Below are 16,382 nucleotides of genomic sequence, written 5' to 3' on the forward strand. Positions count from 1 at the left end.
CAACACTGTTATCTACCACCACCACCACCACTACACCACCACCAACACTGTTACTCTACCACCACCACCACACTGTTGCTCTACCACCACCACACACTCTACACCACCACCAACACTGTTACTCTACCACCACCACCACCACCACCACCAACACTGTTACTCTACCACCATCACCACCACCACCAACACTGTTATTCCACCACCACCAACACTGTTAATCTACCACCACCACCACCACCTGCACTGTTACTCTACCACCACCACCACTCCTACCACCACAACACTGTTACTCTACCACCACCACCAACACTGTTACTCTACCACCACCACTAACCACTGTTAATCTACCACCACCACAACACTGTTACTCTACCACCACCACCACCAACACTGTTAATCTACCCACCACCACCACCACCACCACCAACACTGTTACTCTACCACACCACACACTGCTCTACCACCATCACCACCAACACTGTTACTCTACCACCACCACCACACTACCACCACCACTCTACCACCACCAGCACTGTTAATCTACCACCACAACACTGTTACTACCACCACCTGTTACTCTACCACCACCACCAGCACTGTTACTCTACCACCACCACTGCCTGTTACTCTACCACCACCACCACCAACCTGCTGTTTACTCTACCACCACCACCACACTAACACTGTTACTCTTACCACCATCACCACCACCACCAACACTGTTACTCTACCACCACCCACCACCACCAACACTGTTACTCTACCACCATCACCACCACCACACTGTTACTCTGTTACCATAACCACCACCACCAACACTGTTACTCTACCACCACCACCAACACTGTTACTCCACCATCACCACCACCACCAACACTGTTACTCTACCACCATCACCACCACCACCAACACTGTTACTCTACCACCATCACCACCACCACACTACCACCCCTATACGACTATTGTTTGAAGCAGCAGATTCATCAGTGGTTCAGTTTGTCAGTGAGCTAAACAAACTCACAGTAGTGTGTGTGTGTGGTATATATTCTTAACACATTACGAGGATAATTCTTTCAAAAACCCCTTAATGAATCCGGGTTCTGGATCACTAAACGGATTCAGATGACGAACGCTATGATTTACCTGTTAATATACGGAGCTCCATTGGCCCAGTCAGGTACACAGGCCGACACACACACTCACTCACTAAGCCGGGCACTGACCTTCTCTGCCCAGCGTACCCAAACTTATCTATTCAACCATCGTTATGAATAGTAAATTAGGGGTCAAATGAGGTAACGATGATAGTTAAGTTGTTACATGATCCCAAGAACGGAATTGATGGTTTGTTGTTGTTGTTGTTGTTGTTGTGTTATAAGAGTATATGTTATGATTTTGTGGAGTTGTGGTTTACCTTTGCAAGAACAACAACGACAACAACAACAACTACTATTCACCATCAGTCACCATAATCCTCACACCATCAACGTCCCTCCACCTTATCCTCCTCCTCCTCCTCCTCCTCCCCTCCTCTTCCTCATGCTCCTCCTCCTCCTCCTTCTCACCATCATTACGACCATCCTCACCATCACCATGCGTCACGTGACCTGGTGAAAGGGTAAAGGTATGGTGAGGAAGTGCACTAAAAGGTTCCATACACAATATTGATTATGTGACCCCGTATAGTGCAGTCCAGTCTCTCTCTCTCTCTCTCTCTCTCTCTCTCTCTCTCTCTCTCTCTCTCTCTCTCTCTCTCTCTCTCTCTCTCTCTCTCTCCTCCAGTTTTCTATTTTCAAAACAAATAACAACAATAACAATAAACAAACAAACAAAGTAAATAAAATAATTAGTAACTATTTATCGCCTTCAATACTTAATGACCCATCACGCTAATGACCCTACGAGGTGGATTTAGGCCAATAATCTGCCTATTAGGTCAACTGAGGTCGTTTCCGTGGGTCAGAGGTCATTATGATAGTTAATTGTGTGACTAAGGATGAAATAGGGTGACCTGACCTGACCTAAGTTGACTGGAGTGAACTGAGAGGAAGTGAATTGATATGGTGTAGCAAATCACTTTTTTTTTTAATTCAGTGTATTTGTTTTACTTTCCTTGTCCGTGATTCAGCGTCTGTGTCACCATCATCACCACCATCACCTAGTCCGTGGGTCAGTGTACGTGTCACCATCACCACCACCATCACCTCGTCCGTGGGTCAGTGTACGTGTCACCATCACCACCACCATCACCTCGTCCGTGGGTCAGTGTACGTGTCACCATCACCACCACCATCACCTCGTCCGTGGGTTAGTGTACGTGTCACCATCACCACCACCATCACCTCGTCCGTGGGTCACTAATCTTCCCACACATCCGTAACTGTACTTAAATCTTAATCACCCTGTCCGTGAGTGTCCGTGTCTTGAGCGCCAGTCCTTACTCGTGACATAACCGACCCGCCAGAGCTCAGTAGCCGCTAAAGTATAACCTCACCTCCATCCTTACTGCACTCGGCTCATTTGCATACGGGAGAGAAGGGTCTACACTCCATTTACTGTGTTGCCCTTATCTTAAGCTGATGTAAAGGAACTCTTAAAGATACTGAAGATGAAGATGATGAGATGAATGGTGTAGAGAGAGAGACCCACACCTGGATTACGCAGTTCAGTTCTGGTCACCGTATTACAGAATGGATATAGAATCCTTGGAAAGAATTCAGAGGAGAATGACAAGACTAATCCAGGGCATTAGGAACCTTGAGTATAGAGACAGGTTAAAGCATCTTAATTTGCACTCCCTTGAGAGACGTAGAGGCGAGGGCGACCTGACAGAGTTGTATAAATGGAAGTCAGGGCTAAGCAAAGGGGACATTACTAAGGTACTCAAACTATCCAACCAGGAGCGAACTCGTAACAATGGTTTTAAATTAGACAAATTTAGATTTAGGCGTGAAATAGGTAAACACTGGTTTGGAAACAGAGTAGTGGATGAATGGAACAAGTTACCAAATATCATCATTAACTCGAATACGCTGAACTGCTTCAAACATAGGTTGGATGCTTATATGAGCAATAGGGGTTGGGTGTAAACGGGACTGCCCAGTATGGGTCAATAGGCCCGCTGCAGTTTCCTCCATTCTTATGTTCTTATGTTCTTATAAGCTAATGCTAATTACTTATCAATTTCCTCACCCACCCCAACCCACCCCAACCCACCCCACCCCACCCCACCCCACCCCACCCCACCCCACCCACCCCCATCCCACCCAACCCCACCCCACCCCATCCCACCCTCTCCTTCCCTCTACTGCTTAATATGCAATGTGCAATAGTGATGGTTGGCATTAAAGTGAATTTATTGCAATGATATGATCTTGTAATGTACTAACCGTGCAATCATGCAACCTTGCAATTAGTTGGTTTCATATTAAGTTAGCCTTGCAATAGGTTAGCCTTGTAATAAAATGATCGTCCAGAAAAGTGTCATTGGAATAAGCTGTCATTCCAATAAACTGATCATGCACTTGGGATGTCTTGCATTAATCTGTTGCAGAGTGGATGGTGCACATTTACCTCTTGAGAGAGAGAGATATGATAATAATATGTGTCTACCCCTGTGTCCTCCACTGAGAGAGAGAGAGAGAGAGAGGATATGTACAGCAGACTATAGTAGGTTACAGCACATTACAGCAGATAGTAGGTTACAGCACATTACAGCAGACTATAGTAGGTTACAGCACATTACAGCAGATAGTAGGTTACAGCACGTTACAGCAGACTATAGTAGGTAACAGCACATTACAGCAGATAGTAGGTTACAGCACATTACAGCAGACTATAGTAGGTTACAGCACATTACAGCAGACTATAGTAGGTTACGGCACGTTACAGCAGACTATAGTAGGTTACAGCACGTTACAGCAGACTATAGTAGGTTACAGCACATTACAGCAGACTATAGTAGGTTACAGCACATTACAGCAGACTATAGTAGGTTACAGCAGACTACAGTAGGTAACAATAGACTACAGTAGTTTACAGCAGACTACAGTAGGTTACAGCAGACTACAATAGGTTTAAGCAGACTACAGTAGTTTACAGCAGACTACAATAGGTTACAGCAGACTACAGTAGGTTACAGCAGACTACAGTAGGTTACAGCAGCTACAATGGGTTACAGCAGACTACAGTAGGTTACAGCAGACTACAATAGGTTACAGCAGACTACAGTGAGGTTACAGCAGACTACAGTAGGTTACAGCAGACTACAATAGGTTACAGCAGACTACAATAGGTTACAGCAGACTACAGTAGGTTACAGCAGACTACAGTAGGTTACAGCAGACTACAGTAGGTTACAGCAGACTACAGTAGGTTACAGCAGACTACAATAGGTTACAGCAGACTACAGTAGGTTTAGCAGACTACAGTAGGTTACAGCAGACTACAGTAGGTTACAGCAGACTACAGTAGGTTACAGCAGACTACAGTAGGTTACAGGAATAACATCAGGCCGCCGGCGTCGTTTGAAATGGTCACATCAGAGAAGGACAAATTAGTGTGTACAGAAGAGGTAACTGATCACCCCTCCCGTGTTGACATTACCTGTGTGGCCCTCCCTCTCTCCCTCCCTCCTTCTCTCCCTCCCTGCTTCCCTCTCTGCTTCCTTCCTTCCCTCTCTGCTTCCCTCCCTGCTTTCTCCTCCCTCCCTCCCTTACTCCCCTCACTGCTTCCTTCCCTTCCTCTCTCCCTCCCTCCCTGCTTCTCCCCCTCCCTCCCTCCCTTTCTCCCTGCTTCCCTCTCTCTCTTTCTCCATCCCACATCTTTACTCTCTTCCTCCCTAACTGCCTCCCTTTCTTCTTCTCCGTCTAGCTCTTTATCTAACCCTCTAAAATCCCATATGACACACACACACACACACACACAACACACACACACACACCCCGGATGTCTCAAAACCAAAGCATGAAGCCAAAGAGTGAAGGAAGAAGGGAGGGAAGGAGGGAGGGAGGGATGGAGTGAAAGAGTGAAGGAGGGAGGGTGGAGGGAAAGAGTGAAGGAGGGAGGGTGGAGGGAAAGAGAGAATGAGGGAGGGAAGGAGGAGTGCCCCAAGGGACTAAGTAACCTCATTTGTTTAGATAAGTGCTGGTAACATATGCGTGGACACGACCTCCTCCTCCTCCTCCTCCTCCATTGCCGGTGTTCCAGGAGGCCGTCTTCCTCCACGATTATTTGTGTGTGTGTGTGTGTGTGTGTGTGTGTGTGTGTGTGTGTGTGTGTGTGTGTGTGTGTGTGTGTGTGTGTGTGTGTGTGTGTGTGAGTGTGTGTGTGTGCACAAACACACCTGGTCAAGCTTCACGTCGTGCTCAGATCTACACGCTGATGAGGGCGCATGACTCAGCCACTCTACCCACCCATCCAGTCACTCAATCGTCCAGTCACTCAATCGTCCAGTCACTATCGTCCAGTCACTCAATCGTCCAGTCACTCAATCGTCCAATCGTCCAGTCTCAATCGTCCAGTCTAATGTCAGTCACTCAATCGTCCGATCACTCAATCGTCAGTCATTCAATCAGTCACTCAATCGTCCAGTCACTCAATCGTCAGTCACTCCAGTCGTCCAGTCACTCAATCGTCCAGTCACTCAATCGTCCAGTCACTCAATGTCAGTCACTCAATCGTCCAGTCACTCAGTCGTCCAGTCATTCAATCCAGTCCTCAATCGTCAGTCACTCAATCGTCCAGTCACTCAATCGTCCAGTCAATCAATCGTCCAGTCTCCAGTCCTCAATCGTCCAATCACTCAATTGTTATCACTCAATCGTCCAGTCAATCAATCGTCCAGTCACTCAATCGTCCAGTCATTCAATCCAGTCCTCAATCGTCCAGTCACTCAATCGTCCAGTCACTCAATCGTCCAGTCACTCCAATCGTCCAGTCACTCCAATCGTCCAGTCACCCAATCGTCCAGTCACTCAATCGTCCAGTCACTCAATCGTCCAGTCACTCAATCGTCCAGTCACTCAATCGTCCAGTCAATCAATCGTCCAGTCACTCAATCGTCCAGTCATTCAATCCAGTCACTCCAGTCGTCCAGTCACTCAATCGTCCAGTCCTCAATCGTCCAGTCTCTTAATGGTCCAGTCACTCAATCGTCCAGTCACTCAGTCGTCCAGTCACTCAATCGTCCAGTCACTCAATCGTCCAGTCTCTCAATCGTCCAGTCTCTTAATGGTCCAGTCACTCAATCGTCCAGTCACTCAGTCGTCCAGTCATTCAATCCAGTCACTCAGTCGTCCAGTCACTCAATCGTCCAGTCACTCCAGTCACCAATACGTCCAGTCACTCAATCGTCCAGTCTCTTAATCGTCCAGTCACTCAATCGTCCAGTCACCAGTCGTCCAGTCATTCAATCCAGTCACTCAGTCGTCCAGTCCTCAATCGTCCAGTCACTCAATCGTCCAGTCACTCAATCGTCCAGTCAATCAATCGTCCAGTCTCCAGTCCTCAATCGTCCAATCACTCGGTTAACATCACTCAATCGTCCAGTCAATCAATCGTCCAGTCACTCAATCGTCCAGTCAATCAATCCAGTCACTCAGTCGTCCAGTCCTCAATCGTCCAGTCACTCAATCGTCCAGTCCACCAATCGTCCAGTCAATCAATCGTCAGTCTCAGTCACTCAATCGTCCAATCACTCAATTGTCCATCACTCAGTCGTCCAGTCAATCAATCGTCCAGTCACTCAATCGTCCAGTCACCAATCGTCCAGTCAATCAATCGTCCAGTCACCAGTCGTCCAGTCACTCAGTCGTCCAGTCACTCGTCGCCCAGTCACTCAATCGTCCAGTCACTCAGTCATCCAGTCATTCAGACAACCATTCACACAGTCATACAGTTACTCAGTCACTCAGCCATCCAGTCACTCAGTCACTTACTCATCCAGTTATTCAGCCACTCAGACACTCAGCCCTCTCTCTCTCTCTCTCTCTCTCTCTCTCTCTCTCTCTCCTCTCTCTCTCTCTCTCCTCCTCTCTCTCTCTCTCTCTCTCTCTCTCTCTCTCTCTCTCTCTCTCTCTCTCTCTCTCTCTCCCTCTCCTCACACCTTCCCTCACTATATATAGATGCAACAGCCCACAACACCTCCACTACACCTACACCTCATGTGTACTTACCTTAATGATCTCTCTACCTACACCTCTTGCTTGGGAAGGGAGGGAAGGGAGGAAGGGGGGAGAGGGCGGTCGGAGGGGGAAAGAGGTGGGGAAGAGTGAGTGAGATCAATAATAATAATAATAATAATAATAATAATAATAATAATAATAATAATATTTCGTAATTTTAATTAATATAAACCCATAATATATTAGATAAATATATATAATATACTGTATATGATTTGTCTACCTGAGAATATATCAGAAGGTAGAATTTTTGAGTTACCTGTAGTATAACTCAGCATACCTCAGTATATCAGGTGTAGGTGCATAGTATATTCAGTATGGTGGAGCATATCTGGGCTTCTGTGGGGTAGGGAAAGGCTTTACACTAGATTAAACTTATACGATATACTTAGCATATACAGTTCTCATCATATAATAGGGTGGAGGCTGGTCGTTATACCCAGTCAGATATATTTGGTATATCTAGAAGTGGAAAATGTGGAGGTTACATCCTGTATACTAATATAATATATACCCAACAGGCTATATAACCAAATATAACCAGTATATCTCTGGGTATATTGAACGTATTAATATAATCAATATACCCAGGAATATCGAGAGTGGCTTAGCAAATATAAGCAAAACATACCCCCAGTATATCGAACATGGCTTATACCAGTATATCAAACGTGGCTTAACTAGTATAACCAAAGATACCAGAACAGACAGACAGACAGAGCAAATAAACAGACATACCAGAGTAGACAAACAGACAGACAGACAGACAGACCAGAGCAGACAGACAGACAGAAGGAGAGAGAGAGAGAAGAGAGAGAGAGAGAGAGAGAGAGAGAGAGAGAAGGGGGGCGTGGCTGGTGGTGATGGTGGAAGCTTCACACCCGGCCGAGCAAGACCACCACGAACAACAACACTCCACACTGCTGCACCAAACACCTCCAAACACACTACCCTGTGTATGTCCTTCACAACAATGTTCCCCTTTCTTTACTCGGCTCCCTCTTGGCGTCTCCTCTTTATCTCCGTCTTGTTGGACACACAAAGACGCTCTAGGTGTGGTGTGTGTGTGGCCCGAGATCTCCAGGGGCGGTGGAGTGGGCGAGGAACACCCTCCTGACGACGCGTGGCGACTTGGTAATGGAGACTTGACAAGACCTGCCTGTAGGTGGCTGTTGTGACGGAGATAATGGTGGTGCTGTGTAGTGCTGTGTGATGCTGTGTGGTGCTGTGTGGTGCTGTGTAGTGCTGTGTGATGCTGTGAAGTGCTGTGTGGTGCTGTGTGGTGGCTCCTGCAGCAAGGATTATCATAGCTTTTGACGTAACTGATAAGAGGATCTAAATATCTGTTCAAGCTAATATTCAAAGTAAGATTCTCACACTCTAACACACTCACCAACGCACTCTAACACACTCACCAACGCACTCTAACACACTCACCAACGCACTCCAACACACTCACCAACGCACTCTAACACACTCACCAACGCACTCTAACACCACACCAACACACTCTAACACGCTTACTAACGCACTCTAATACACTCACCAACGCACTCTAACACATTCACCAACACACTTCCAGAAGGCGTATAGTCATCGGGCAACACGCACTTAAAAGCCCATTTGACTAATCCATTTCTAACCGCACTCACGCAAGTTCTCTCTGACCCATGCACCGCTCCCTACCCAACGCAACCGCAACACACTCCACACGCAACTCACACGCAACCCAACACAGATTTACACGCTAACTAGTCAAAGTTCTTACGAGTGTGTTACGGTTTGGACTGTATATGGTGACTTATTGTGTACAGTGATGATGATGATGATGATGATGATGATGATGATGATGATGATGATGATGATGATGATGATGATGATGATGATGATGATGATGATTGTTATTTTTGTTATTGTTATTATTTACCGTTGTTGTTGATATAATAACTAACCTCTCCCTTTTCCTCACACCCCCTCCATCACCCTCACACCTCCATCACCCCCTCACACCCTCCATCACCCCCCCACACCTCCACTCCTCACACCCTCCATCACCCCCACACCCCCCTCCATCACCCCACCCCCTCCATCACCCCACACCCCTCCACCCCCACACCCCCTCCATCACCCCCCCCCACACCCTCCATCACCCCCTCCTCCATCACCCCCCCCCCACACCTCCATCACCTCCATCACCCCCTCACACCCTCCATCACCCTCACACCCTCCATCACCCCCAACACACCCTCCATCACCTCACACCCTCCATCACCCCCAACACACCTCCATCACCCTCACACCCCTCCATCACCCTCACACCTCCATCACCCTCACACCTCCATCACCCCCTCACACACCCCTCCATCACCCCCCCACACCCCTCCATCACCCTCCATCACCCCTCACACCTCCACTCCATCACACACCCCCCTCCATCACCCCCACCTCCATCACCCCACACACCCTCCATCACCCTCACACCTCCATCACCCCACACACCCCCTCCATCACCCCCACACCCTCCATCACCCCTCACACCCCCACACCCCTCCATCACCCCCAACACACCCCTCCATCACCCCCCCACACCCCTCATACCCCTCCATCACCCCCCACACCTCCATCACCCCACACCCCCTCCACAACCCTCACACCTCCCATCACCCCCACACCCCCTCCATCACCCCCCACACCCTCCATCACCCCTCCATCACCCCCTCACACCCTCCATCACCCCCAACACACCCCTCCATCACCCTCACACCTCTCCATCACCCACACACCCTCCATCACCCCTCACACCCCCCATCACCCTCACACCCCTCCATCACCCCTCACACCTCCATCACCCTCACACACCCTCCATCACCCTCACACCCTCCATCACCTCACACACCTCCATCACCCCTCACACCTCCATCACCCTCACACCTCCATCACCCTCACACCTCCACCCCTCACACCTCCATCACCCCTCACACACCCCCGTCTTACCCACAATATACGTCATGACACCTGGATCATCATCACCAACATATAGAAACACAATCATCAGCCTTTGTCTCACCTGTCTCCGTCCCCCCTAATTAGCCTACAGGTTAATCCAGACCCACAGGTGAAAAACTTACATAATTGGTCCTTAAAACACATAAAACAGATATAAAACACGTATTAAAATCTCTATTAATATGACATAAAAAAAATCGGTTTTCTCGTTAGGGTCAAATAATAGAATTGTTATATATCGTTAAATAGAACATAAAATCAGTGTAATTAAGAGGTTGGGGGTGTTAAAGGTAGAGTTAAGGTGATTAGGTATAGTTCTGGCTTGTGTTTCTCCGGTAATGAGGTAGTTGTTGTTGAGGGAGGGTGGGGGAGGCGTAAGGGAAGAGTGGGTGGGAAGGTAAGATAAGAGGAAGGAGAGAGAGGAGGGTGTTGGGATACTTGTCACTTGTAGTTCAGTCAACAAGTGAGTATCTACCTGTAGTGATGATGTAATGGATGTTGACTACTGTAACCTCAACGTACCCCACCCAATCCCTATGTATGTATGTATGTATGTATGTATGTATGTATGTATGTATGTATGTGTGTATGTATGTCGTGTGTCTGCGATCAATGGCTAAAGTATTGCAGATAGATAGATAGATAGATAGATAGATAGATAGAACAGCATTACAATTCGTCGGAAATTTAAAGTAGGTGTAAGACCCTTTGTAGAGATGTACGTCCGCCAGTCCGCCCGTCCGCCCGTCCTCCCGTCCGCCCGTCCGCCCGTCCGCCCGTCCGCCCGTCCATCCGTCCGTCTGTCCGTCAAAAGCCACAAAGCCAAGTCCGCCCAGAAGCGATCAGGCGGAAAATTGGGGCTTAGAGAGGTGACAATGGCGGCAGTCGCACCTTTCTACTCCAGGCTGGGAACTGTCCCACACAAACACTGACACATGAACACACATATACGCTCACACATATACACATGAGCACACATATACACACATGAGCACACATATACACACACACACACAATATAGACACCCTTTCTTCTTCTTCTTCTTTCTTCTTCTTCTTCTTTTTTTCTTCTTCTCCTCCTTCTCCTCACCACCATCATTAAACTCAACACACTACACCCGGTATACTTATATGCACTACTACACGTCATAAGTATCCCTCATTTACATATAAGTAACATAAAATATGACTCATTGTTTACAAACTTCTGACACGTGAAAAAAACAACTCACGCTACTCTGACGTCATATGTAAATACTTCAGTGATTGGTCAGATTGTTTTTGACTCATATTTAATAAACATCTCATGGTGTAGTGTGATTGGTCGGATGAGCTTACTTTATCGTCATCTGTAAACAATAATGGTGATTTGTCGGCTGTTTTTAATTCATAATAGATCAAAATTTCATCTTTACAGCATATGATTTACTTCTGAGGTATGTGTATGTGTGTGTGTGTGTGTGTGTGTGTGTGTGTGTGTGTGTGTAGTAACATTGTTTTATGGCCCTAATCAGCGCCAATATAACCAACGTTCACCATAATAATCAGTGTTACTTGCGCCACACACCTGCACCACCTACAGTTGTTATGGTACACACCTGAATTTTCTGCCCCAAACCTGGATATAAAACACACACACACGTATCACCACTACCACCTCCCACCCTCCCATTGTGGTGTGGTGGTAATTAACACCTTCAACACAAATGGTCGTGAGGCTGTGGTTATCCCCCTCCCTCCCTTCCTTTCTCCCCTTCCCCCCTTCCCCCCCCTTCCCCCCACACCCTCTCTCCTCCTCTCCCCTTCCCTCCCCCTCTCTAGTTCCCCCTTCTCCTTCTCATCTCCCCTACACCCCTCTCTCCTTCTCTTCACTTCTCCCTTCCCCCTCTCTTCCTCCTCCCTTCCTCTTCCTCCCTCTGTAGATGAAAGGCATAAAAAGAGAGAAAGAGAATGAAAGACAGAATAGAAAGGAGAAAAGAAAGGGTTCGTTGTTCCGGTGGTGAGGAGGAGAGAGAGAAGAGAAGAGAGAGAAGAGAGAGAGAGAGGAAAGGGTGATAAAGGAGACACAGACGAATGATTCAGAATGGTGGTGGCCAGAGAAAGGAGAGGAGAGAAGGAGGAAGGAGGGAAGAAGGATGTACACTCCTTTGGTCATGAACACTCAAAGTCGACACATCACAACCCGGAAGTATATTGTTCTTTTGGCCTTAATTCCTAACCTCATATAGTGTGTATGTTTACCTTGTGGTCTCTCATACATATTGGTGAGGGGGGGGAGATGGGGAGGGGGGAGAGGGATGGGGGATAGAAGAGGAGGGTATTTTCAAAATTTTAACCTTGTTCCTGATGCAAAACAAAAGAACAAGATGGCTGAGTGGGATTCGAACCAACGGATGTGTATTGTAATGTGAGTTTAGATTCCATATAGAGCCAGTTTGTGTTATTGGTGGTGGTAGTTGATGGTGGTTGATGGGGTGGTTGATGAGGTGGTTGATGGGGTGGTTGGTGAGGAGGATGGGGTGTTGATGGGGTGGTTGATGGGGTGATTGATGGGTGGTTGATGGGGGTGGTTGATGGGGTGGTTGATGGGGGTGGATGGGGTGGTTGGTGAGGAGGATGGGGTGGTTGATGGGTGGTTGGTGAGGAGGATGGGGTGGATGATGGAGTGGTTGGTCGGGGGTGGTTGGTGGGGATTGATGGGGAGAAGGAGGTTTATTGCCCCCGAACCAAAGGAAGTGTGTTGGTTGAGTTCTGATTCCACATAACCAGTTGTTTTATAGAAGGAGTCTCTAACCTAATCCCACAGTCGCAACAGAGTGAGTTAAACTAATCCCCCAATCACAGCAGAGTAAGTAAACCTATTCCACCAATCACAGCAGGAGTAACAAACACCCAAACCACCAATCCTCAACCAATCACAGCAGGAGTAACAAACCCAACCACCAATCCTCAACCAATCACAGCGGGAGTAACAAAAACCCAACCACCAATCCTCAACCAATCACAGCGGGAGTAACAAAAAACACAACACCAAGTTCAGCTAATCCTGAGGCCGCCCTTACACCCACTGTTAGTCCTCGCCTCATTAACCTTCAACGAGTAATCCCTAATCCCTAATGAATAAAGTAGGTGAATACTGTGGTCGTGGTGGGAGAAAAATAGGGATTTTCCGGCCTTGGGTTTAAATAGAGGTACAAAATAGGCGGTAAAATAGGGTGGTTAAATGTGGCATGAAGGCTGATCAGGGTTATATGGAGGGGGAAAATATGTGTGTGTGTGTTATAGGGGGACGACACACAGTGGTTGTTAATAAATTGGGGGTGGGTTGTGTCTGCCCAGTGGGGTGTTGGGGGGGGAAGGGCGGTGGGGTGGTGAAGTAGGGAAAGAGTAAAGAGAGAGTGGAAATGGGTGGGTATAGATGGATGCGTGTGTGTGTGTGCGGGTTTGGTGTGTGTGTGTGTGTGGGTGTAATGGGAATGGATGAATGTGGATAGGTATGGGTACGAGAGATAGGTTAGAGTGGGTGTGGGAGGGCCACCACCTCACACGCCCACCCATTAAGCTCACGCCCTTAAAATCTTGTTCTCAATTGTCAATGTCTGTTTATCTAATAGTGTAAGTGGGTGGTAGGGTGGGTGGGTGTGGTAGGGTGGGTGGGTGGGTGTGGTGGGTCAGTGGGTGTGTTATGGGTGGTCTCTGGGGTGTGGCTATTGTTTCTGGGTGTTGGGTCGTGGGGGGGGGAGGGGGGGGGGGCAGGGGGGCAATGAAGACCTCCACCCTCACTCACCCCCCCAAAAAAATATAACCCCCCACCTCTTCCTCTCCTCCTCCTCCTCGTCCTCCTCCTCCTCCACTTCTTATCCTCGTCCTCCTCCTCCTCCTCTCCTCCTCCTCGTCCTCCTCCTCCACTTCCCTCCTCGTCCTCTCCTCCTCCTCTTCCTCCTCCTCCTCGTCCTCCTCCTCCTCCCTTCCTTATCCTCGTCCTCCTCCTCTTTTACTCCCCTCTCAAACCCCTCCCTCCCCTACCCACCTCACGCACGCCGGATGTTGGGGAAGTGAGGGGAGAGAGAGGAAGAGTGTTCGACCATTGCGAAATTGGTGTCCTTCCTATGGTCATGTGTCGAGTAGGGGAGGGGGGAGATGAAAAGGAGAGGAGGAAGAGGTGAGGGAAAGGAAGTGAGGGGAGAAGAGTGAGGAAAGTGAGGGGAGAAGGAGGGGAGGAATAATATAAATAAAGACAATAACTCTCAGGTGATCGTCAACATGACCTGGAAATAAATGACTTTACTTCTGCTATCGACCAGGAGTTGTCCACTCACCCCTCGCCCCTCACTCCACAACTCTCACCCCTCACTCCTCACCCCTCACCTCTCACCTCTCACCCCTCACTCCTCACCCCTCACCTCTCACCCCTCACCTCGTACCCCTCACTCCTCACCTCTCACCTCTTCCCTCCCCTCTTCCCCTCAACCCCCTCAGAGAGAGGTAACTTAACTAGTTTAATAACACAGGAGGCTGGCTGTCGAACCAACAATCGTGGTCGCGGCGTCTGTCCTAAAGACAAGAGAGACACACGTGCCTGCCCTCCTTCCCCACACCCCTACACCTCCCCACCTACCACACTTCTACAACAATTGGGGAGGAGCAGGGATGGAAGGGGGTGAGAGAAGGACGGAAGGGAAATGAGGAGGAACGGAAGAGGGGGTTAGAAGGGAGTATGGACGCTGGAAGAATGTTGTGAGTATAGGTAAGAGGTGACGTACCTGATGCGTGTAGGGCTGACCTGAAGAAGAGGAAGACGAGGAAGAAGAAGAAGGATTTAGGTCTTGTAGAACTCTTAAGTAACAGACACAAGGTCCTCCTCAAGTTTTAGTCGGAGGACTTGATCTCGGTGGCCAGGGAAGACATCCTTGAGCTGCTCCTGGGTACAGCACACAGGATCCTAATGACTCCTTGGGTGTAGGGAAAAGTTTTTCGAGAAGTCCTACTATACTTGAGGTATCCTAAGTAAGACGTCCTAAAGGCCCTGACATAAATGGATCTGGGGGTTTATACGCAGCAATGATTCCTAAAACTACAGTTTTTTTTAAAGCAGAGATCCTAATGTGAACGCCCTGAGGTCTCCTTGGCTATGATTAAAACATCCTACGGACAGGAAAGATTCCTAAACTCAGGAATCCTATTTTGAACGTCCTAACGACCCCCCAGGGAGAGAGGAAGGGGGAGGGAGGAGAGCAACATAATGAAGAGGCGCGGGCGTGTGGTCCAGTGTGGTCCACGTGGCCAGTGTTTGTCCCGTATTGTTCCAGCGCGCTAAGTTGGTCCCCAACACAGATGTAGCCAGACAGGATTTACTCCGGGGCGGCGGCCACCTGGCGAGGGGGAGGACACGTCGCTTTTAGGAGCTTATTAAGGCAAGACTCACCCACGACCCCCCAGGAGGCAAGACTTCCTACACCACGACCCTCCCTCAGTAAGGACCTCCTGCACGTGGTCTCTACAGGAGAAACAAGTGATGGAAACGAACACACACACACACACACACATCAAAAAGACAGTGTACAATGCCAACTAAACCCCTGAAAGGTCCCCCTCTGACATAGTGCCCAAACTCCAGGGTCACACCAAGGTTAGCACGATAAAGACAATACACGAAACTAACACTGATGAATTAGTAACACCGTGAGGGAGGCATTAGTTAGGATTACGACCACCAGATGTCAATAGTGGCGGCGGCAAGTAATCGTCTCTTGATTGGATTAATGAAGCGACCCCTTTGATGTAGAGCATTGGTCGCTGCCATAGAGTGATGGATGGTGTGTGTGTGTGTGTGTGGGTGTGTGTGTATTTGCATATTGATATTAACAAATTCCTACCTCATAATTATTATCATACACGTACACAAAGATATATAATTTCAACTCACATCAATACGCACATACACCTACATACTCACAAGCACGTTTATACAATATCACCGTTAATCGTACACACACATACACACACATACGCACACACTATCAGCAGCCCCGTAAACAGCCAGCACCAGCTTGTTACGAGTATAACTACCATGGTTCAGTAATCAAGAGAGGTAATGAGCGACAAACAACAGGATATGACCTCGTTTAAACCTCTGTATATTGTGTTGTAATAAACCTCTATTAATTTTATGATCGTAATTGTATATAGTTG

This window comes from Homarus americanus, unplaced genomic scaffold, assembly GCF_018991925.1.
Source record: "Homarus americanus isolate GMGI-L3 unplaced genomic scaffold, GMGI_Hamer_2.0 scaffold74, whole genome shotgun sequence".
NCBI lineage: Eukaryota > Metazoa > Arthropoda > Malacostraca > Decapoda > Nephropidae > Homarus > Homarus americanus.